A 7,714-nucleotide genomic window follows, 5' to 3' on the forward strand; every position below is an offset into this window, starting at 1 on the left:
TAGAATACCCTTCTTTCTGCTGTGTTAGGCTTCTTGTGTTCTGAAACCCAGTTTTTTGCTTTCTTGGTTTCCTCCTTTATTTTCATTAAGTGCATTCTCCAGTAACTCCATAAGGTAAGGTGCCTAAAAGTTAAACTTTTTGGAATATGGTTTGATTGATAGTTTTCTCAGATATAACCTTCCATGTTATAAATAATATTTTTTTAACTTTGAGACATTTACTTCCTACATTACCAATCATGGGTTATTAGGTCATGATTATTAGAAGCTAAGTCTTATATCTGCTTAGGGAGATATAGCACTACTGAGTGACTATGGCATCCTATGGAGAACTTCAATATTTGGTCATACATTAAAAGCTCTCGGTTTTGCAGCTCCACAAGCCCTCTTTGAAGTTATCTACATGTTAGAAATAATTTTTTCTCATAATTTTGAAGGTCTCCCACCACTATTTTCTAATTTCTACTGTTGTTTTTGGGATACTTCCTAATGTTATTTTTATTCATGACTCTTTATATGTTACCCATAATTTTTCTTTCTGGGAGCTTTTTGCTTTTTCTTTTGCCTTAGTGTTGTGAAATTTCATAAAGACATGTTCTTTTAGGAAGATAAGAACTTTTATTTTATTATTCTGAGCACTCAGTTTGGAAATTTGTGTTATTCCACTCTGAGGGGTCTTCTTGAGATTTTTATTTAATCATTCCCTCCTTTCTGTTTTCACTCTTCTCTCTTTCTGGTGTTTTTAATTAGTATACTATTGGAAGTCCTGATCCTTTTTTCCTTGTATTTTGCATTCCTTTTTTCCTTGTATTTTGTATCTCTTTGTGAGTTTTTCTTCTCTCTGAAATATTTATTAAATCGTGGCTTTCAACTCTTCTATTGAGCTTTGTTGTTTAAATTTTTGCATTCTGTTTTTATCTTCTAAGGATTCTGTATTGTCTGAATAATCCTTTTTAAATAGCATCCCTTCCTGCATGCCATTTCTTCTCTTACATCTCTGAGAATATTGAAGTTCTAAAAAGTTATTTTTCTACTCTATTTGCTGTCTTGGAGTTCTCCTTTTTTCTTTGTTTCAAATCAGTTTGTTCTTTTACATTAGACTTTTCTAGTGATCACATTTAAAACAGACATAAAAACATATTTATGAGTATGCTTTGTTAACTGCTGAGCTTCAATATAGGGTGACTGGTGGTGGCCCAGCTACTTTGTTTCAGGCCTTCATTTGTGTATTTTTGTAGGTCTTTTCCCATGGGCAGATCAGTTTTCTTAGTTTGTTGCTTTAGAGACATAAAATCCACCTGCTCCTTTCCTGGAAGCTGAGTGATGAAGGTTGCTGAATATCTCAAGGTTCCGTATGTCAAAGTTCACATAACTTCCCTGTTTTTAATACAGCCCCTCATCTTCGCCCTCAGCTATATCTCTTGTGAGCAACCTAACATCCTTCCAGGTTAAATTCTCCAGGTTGAACTTCCAGGCTTTAGCTGTATTGGGAAAGGATGATTGCAAGAGTGAAGCTCAATTCTCCCTTTAAAAATTTAACCAGTCCTTCAACTTATCCTTCTGTTTTCAGACACTGTCCCTCCCCTTTTAGAAGAACTTATTTCTGCCATTTCCAGAGCATTTTGGAGGGCTTTCAGGTGAACATCAATTTGCTTCTCATTAGCCTCCTCCACTTTAGAATTAGATTGTAGTTTTCTCTGAGATTGGAAGTCAGTTACCGCTCATAATCTATCTTCCAGTGTTTAGATTTTGTTTTTCTCTCTTGTATGTTCTGTCTCTGTTCCTATTCTCCTTGTCTTCCTGGGTTTTCTTTCCTATGTCTTTTATTTTAAATGTAATTTAAAAGGCAGTGGAGACAGACTGTGTTCAATCGTCTTGCTTAACTAGAAGTCCTGACGTGGAAATAGCAGTGTACCTCTTGAAAAACCTAAGTGTTGGGGAATTCTCTTCATTGACAATGTGAAGAGAGTCTCATGCACCAAGTAACATAATTTTGCATTAAGTTAGAGATTAAAGCAATACCATGGACAAGATTTATTTTTAAAAAGGTAATTTTCATATCAAATGACAGCCATGAAGAATCATAAAGACCTTGAAACTATGGTCAAGGTGTGGAAAATTTCAAGGATAGAGAAGAAGAGTGTTTTTTTCTTGTATCACACTATTTGTCTCAATACTCATATATCATGACAACCTCTTATTGTACAGTTGTTATGAGTTTAATAAAATTTCCATCATGTTTGATATAATGTATCATGGACATGGCTGGTATATTATGCAGTTAGTCATTATGCTACCACTGTGGGTTAACCTCAGAAGGTCTAAAAAAGACTCAAATTTTGCTATATTATAGAAAATGCCCCCAAAATACCTTTCTTGGAGGAGTCTAAAAGCCAATGAGATGGAAGTCTTTCTACTGAAATTCTCTTATAAACAACGACAACAAACTAGTCAGCTGTATTGACGCTGGTTGATGTTCTTCCTATGCTCTGACTACATTATTGGGCATGGCTTGAGGTAAGGGCTTTTCTGGAGGTAGGTCAGTGTAGCACACTGCAGCACCCAGTAGATTTGTGGCTTCTGGGACATCATCCTGGACTTCTGTGTTCCCAATTTAATTCCTCCACATATCCCCACACTCTATTGCCTCTGAACTCAGATCAAAACCTCAGAACCTTTCTTTCGGTTGGCACCTATTAACAATATATTGGGGTTGACTTGTAAGCTGATCCCTATTTGTCATTCTTTACCTGGAGGAAGCTGGAAACCTGAAGAAGGTACAAAGTTTTTAAAAGAAATTATCCTCAGAAATAAAGACAATATGAAGCTCTTAAGATTTTAGAAAATTGGGAGCTGTAGACTAAAGCTTGTTGCTGTAAGAAGGTTTAAAGTTTTCTTAGATTTTATTTTATTTTCCCAAAGATATAGCCAGTAGGATACTGAAAGTAAAAAAAAAGGCTATCATGCAACCTCCAGGGAGAGTTGAAAGGTGGGAACTTTCTGTGTCACAATTCAAAGCCAGGCTGGTAGATACATATTCCCTAAAAGAGTGCATCAGGACAGTTGTACAGAGGGTCCAACTACAAGAAAAGGGTCACTTAAGGGACCAACACATCTAAGGAGACTCGCAATTGTCAAGATGAGGCATAAAAGTTCATACTAATTAGAGGATATATAAATGGAATCAACCGATTATTTGATCCAATTAAAATCAGCCATATTAAATTCTTTTAAACATAGAAAAGTAACTTTTCATATGATCTTAAGCAACCCAAATATCCACAAGTTCCATGAGAGTACATATGAAGTAACAGTAGTATTGATATTAGTGTTAATAAGTGTGGCTTCTTGTTAAACCCCTGACAGGGGACTTTAGCACTTTCTGTCACCTGGAAGTTTCCTTTTCTCTAAAAGCTACTCATAGCAGGGTCTAGTCTTCCTGGATCTCCTGCTCTGCTTCATTTTCTTTTTTGCATTTCTGTTTCTCGTAGTTAATAATTATTAAGTACTTGCTTTGCGTCAGATATTGTGATCAAAGCTTAACAAGCACTATCTCAGTTAATCTTCATACTGAGCTTATGACACAGGAGCCATTATTCTCCTTGGTGTATATGTGAGAGAACAGAAAGCCTGGAGTTGTTATGCAATTGGCCACTCCACTAAAGTAGAGTGGAGTGGAGCCTGGACTCACCAGTAGAGTTTTTCTAATGGCAAAGCCTGTGCTTTCTGTGACTAGGATACAGAGGCCTGTTGATGAAGGCCTCTCTTCATGGTCATTGCTACAGGAGGGGATGGTCTTGGGGCTGTTCTCTCCCATCCTCGTCCAAGCACAGCTTTTTCTACTCCTGAGAGTCCTCAGACTGGCCTGACCTATAGTCAGACTGCGGGACCTCTGAGGCAACTATTCTTGTACCCTCAGGCCTCAGACTCCAAAGTCTTTCATAAAAGCCACTCTTAGTCTTCCTCTAATTCTTTCCTGTCTCCTTCCTATAAGCCCCAGGACTTAAAAAGAAACAAACAACCTGGCAAAAAAAAAGCTTTCTCTTTGCTGCCTCAGTCCAAAATTAATGCTGTAGTGAAAATAGACATCTAGCGCATAAGATCAGAAAACAGCAAGACCCTGAAATTCCATTTCGGACCCAGCTGGGGCGTTTTTCTCTTATAAGTGAAAACTCTCTCTACGTGTATCTTCCACACAGCAAAGTAATGGCAAACCCAGGGCAACAACCTGAACATTTAGATCCCATGGGACAAGAAAAACCACCAGGAGAAGGGGAATGAACTCCAAGAAACTAAATCTAAGTACTTCTTAGATGGATTTTTGATGAGTATTGGGTCAATTTTGGAGCAGTTTTATGGAGGAGCTGGGTATAAATGTGTTGCACATTTGAAAAGGCAGAATATTTCTACAAGGAAACATTTTATTCTCGTAATTATATCTTTTTCAGATATTTCTAGAGTAAATCTTTTTAGAATGGTGATGAAAGGCCCAATAAAAAAAAGAAAAAAAACAGTGAGGCAGCAAGAACTTGGCCCCTCAGCTCCAGTGAGACCCCATCGTACATGAACAGGGTCATGGCCACTCTATTCCCACAGCAGAGACTGGTTGCCAAGGACAGGCTGAGATCTGCTCTATCTGCTCCTGTCCTGGGCCACTTTGGTTCTAAAATCATTTTGTAGCTTTGTCTGAACACATAGGGACTTCAGCCAAGTCTCTGAGTGTTGGGGGACTGGCAGGGAGAAGAATTGTTTAAAAAGTAGCCACCAAAAGCTGTAAAACAATTGAAATAAGGGTAAAAGAACAAGAGTCAAGATATTGAAGAGAAGGATGTGGCCGGGCTTGGTGGCTCATACCTGTGATCCCAGCACTTTGGGAAGCTCACGCCTGTAATCTCAGCACTTTGGGAGGCCGAGGCGGGTGGATCACCTGAGGTCAAGAGTTCGAGACCAGCCTGGCCAACATAGTGAAACCCCATCTCGACTAAAAATACAAAAATTAGCTGGGTATGGTGGTGGGCACCTGTAATCCCAGTTACTCGGGAGCCTGAGGCAGGAGAATCAGCCTCAGGTTGCAGTGAGCCGAGATCGCGCCATGGTACTCCAGCTTGGGTGACAGAGCAAGACTTTGTCTCAAGAAAAAAATAAAAATAAAGAGAAAGATGTGTTAAAATTATAAATATTTGTATAAGAATATCCAAGTAAAGAGAAATTGATGCACCTGAGCACAAAATGTGGTTGTCAGATAAAGAGGTAGGACAAAAAGAGTTCATGATGACTTTAACAGCTTTTATTATTTAATAGAAGAAAGAGTATCAATTTATCAGGAAAGATCAACTGTTTCTTGTGACATAATTTTAAGTTCACAATTTCTTGTTACAATTATTTTATTTTATCCCTTTTTATTTCCAGTTGCTTTATTAAATCATGGAGATCAAGGATTATGTGTACTTTCTTTTTGTCTTCATATCCTTAGTAATAAACATAGTGTCCAGAAGAGATATTGATTAATAAGTGAATGAATAAATAATATAATAATGATCAGGCATAAATAACATATTTTCTAACATATTTAAAGACTTAATAGTCAATTGTACATCTGGAAAAGTAGTTCTGTAAGGAACAAAATAATATAATCCAGGCTAAAATTTTTAGATGCTCTGACTAATTATAATTATGGACAGAGCTTAGAAACAGGGGAAATCATTATTAGTAAAGTCATCAGAAATCTCGATTTTCTTCAGGAGGTTTTTGTCAAGATTTGGATGGTCAGTAATTGAAGATGGAAATTATAAGTGAGTACTTAAAGTAGAGATGGCTTTTCTCTGTTTTTGACTGGAAAAATGATCCAAAATAACTTAGATTCGAAGCACATAGAAAACAAGGCTGACTATAATCCAGCACTTTGGGAGGCCGAGGCGGGTGGATCATTTGAGGTCAGGAGTTCAAGACCAGCCTGACCAACATGGTGAGTCAGGAGATTTTCCTGCAGATGGGTTTGTGGTCTCAGTAACTTCGAAGAATGAAGCTGCAGACCTTCACGGTGAGTGTTACAGCTCAGAAAGAGTCCACGGACCAGGAGCATGAGCAGCAGCACAGTTTATCGAACAAAGTGAAAGGAAAACTTCCACATGGTGAAAGGGGACCTGGAAGGGCAGCCACTGCTGGCTCGGGTGGCTAGGGCTTATATCCCTGTGTTATCCCCTCCCGTTTCTTTCTTTTTGTCCATTGAGAGTGGTTCTTTTTTCAATCCTCCCTTGGAATGGTTAATTTTGAATCCTTCACTCAATTGGTTAAGAACTCAAAACCCTGAGTCACAGGGGTCTTTTGTCAAAGTCCCCGAACTGGCCCAGGAAGTCCCGCCAACTCCACCTCTCAATGGTGAGACCCTATCTGTACTAAAAATACAAAACTTAGCTGGGCATGGTAAAGACATGGTGGTTCATGCCTTTACCTCCAGCTAATCGAGAAGCTGAGGCATGAGAATTGTTTGAACCTGGGAGTAGAGGTGGCAGTGAGCCAAGATCACACTGCTGCACTCCAGCTTGGGCAACAGAGTGAGACTTTGTCTCTAAAAAAACAAAACAAAACAAACAACAACAACAACAACAAAAAAAACAAGGGTGACATTTTTGTATTTAAAAAAAATCTTAAAATTTAAAAATCTTCAAAATCAAATTTTTGCCCATATGGAAGACCATACCAAATTGGTTATACTATCACAGGATATTTGGAGGTAGAATCAAACCCAAATATTGTAAAATAATTTTAGTTCTGTTTACATGCTAATGAAAGCCTTGGAGTTCTGCAATACAAAATGCATAACTAGAGTTAGTAGATTAAAAAATGGGGTCAAGATTATTGACTTTGGAATCAGGTAACTTGAGTTTAAGGCCTTGCTTCACACAGTTTCTATCACTCTTGTGATCTTGTGCTAGTTAGAGATAGTAATACCTACTTCACCAGGCTGATATGAGGACAAACAGAATGTCATGCTAAGCACTTAGCATAGAGCGAGGCATTAGTAGGTATTCCAGTCACTGTGATTTCTCTGTAAAAAATAAAAAAAAAAAAAAACAAAGAAAATGGTTAGAGAAAAATGTTGAGCTTGCCTGACTTTGGAGGGTCAAGGTTATAATATCAAAATACAAAGAATCTGTAGAATATGTTTTTAAAGTACAAATCAAATATTAATAGATAATAGTAATATAGATAATAAATAATCCAAATAATAGTTTTGAATTTCAAATAAGTAATATATTAATTGAACTGTTCTCACTCAGGACATCTTATCTGCATAATAGAATGTGTGTGTTTCCCATCTGCTCCTGTCTGGGAGGCAGAGATCCAGTGGCCTAAAAGCTGTACCATATTACTTAGGTGTAGATTAAAAAGCTAAAGGAATAAGGAATGTCCTGTCTTGATGACATTTAAAATGTGAATTTGCTCTTTCAAAAGGTCATTACTGTCCATTGTTTCTCAAAGTGGTGTGATAGAAATTTAAAGGAGTGTCCAGAGCATGCCTGATGTAACACCCTGATTCATAGGTGTGGCTTTTCTTTTATATTAAGGCCAAAATCTTTCCTATGGGACCATACATCTCTGAAATGACAGTGTAAGGCTTCTGGAGAGTGATTCCACACATAGTAAATACTGCTTTTGCTTTACTGGTGCTCAGGCAGGTTTGTAAGACTTGGAGAGGTGGTAAGTCCAGGAC

At 37.7% G+C, this 7,714-nt stretch overlaps 1 non-coding gene across 1 annotated transcript; it reads right to left on the reverse strand.

Moving 5' to 3' along the window:
- Positions 1-273: 273 nt before the first annotated feature.
- On the reverse strand, positions 274-401 carry LOC129012002 (small nucleolar RNA SNORA25). The gene has a single exon (XR_008493511.1). It is a non-coding gene; the product is annotated as a small nucleolar RNA SNORA25 (small nucleolar RNA).
- Between the last annotated feature and the right edge of the window lie 7,313 nt (positions 402-7,714).

This window comes from Pongo pygmaeus, chromosome 14, assembly GCF_028885625.2.
Source record: "Pongo pygmaeus isolate AG05252 chromosome 14, NHGRI_mPonPyg2-v2.0_pri, whole genome shotgun sequence".
Taxonomy (NCBI): Eukaryota; Metazoa; Chordata; class Mammalia; order Primates; family Hominidae; genus Pongo; species Pongo pygmaeus.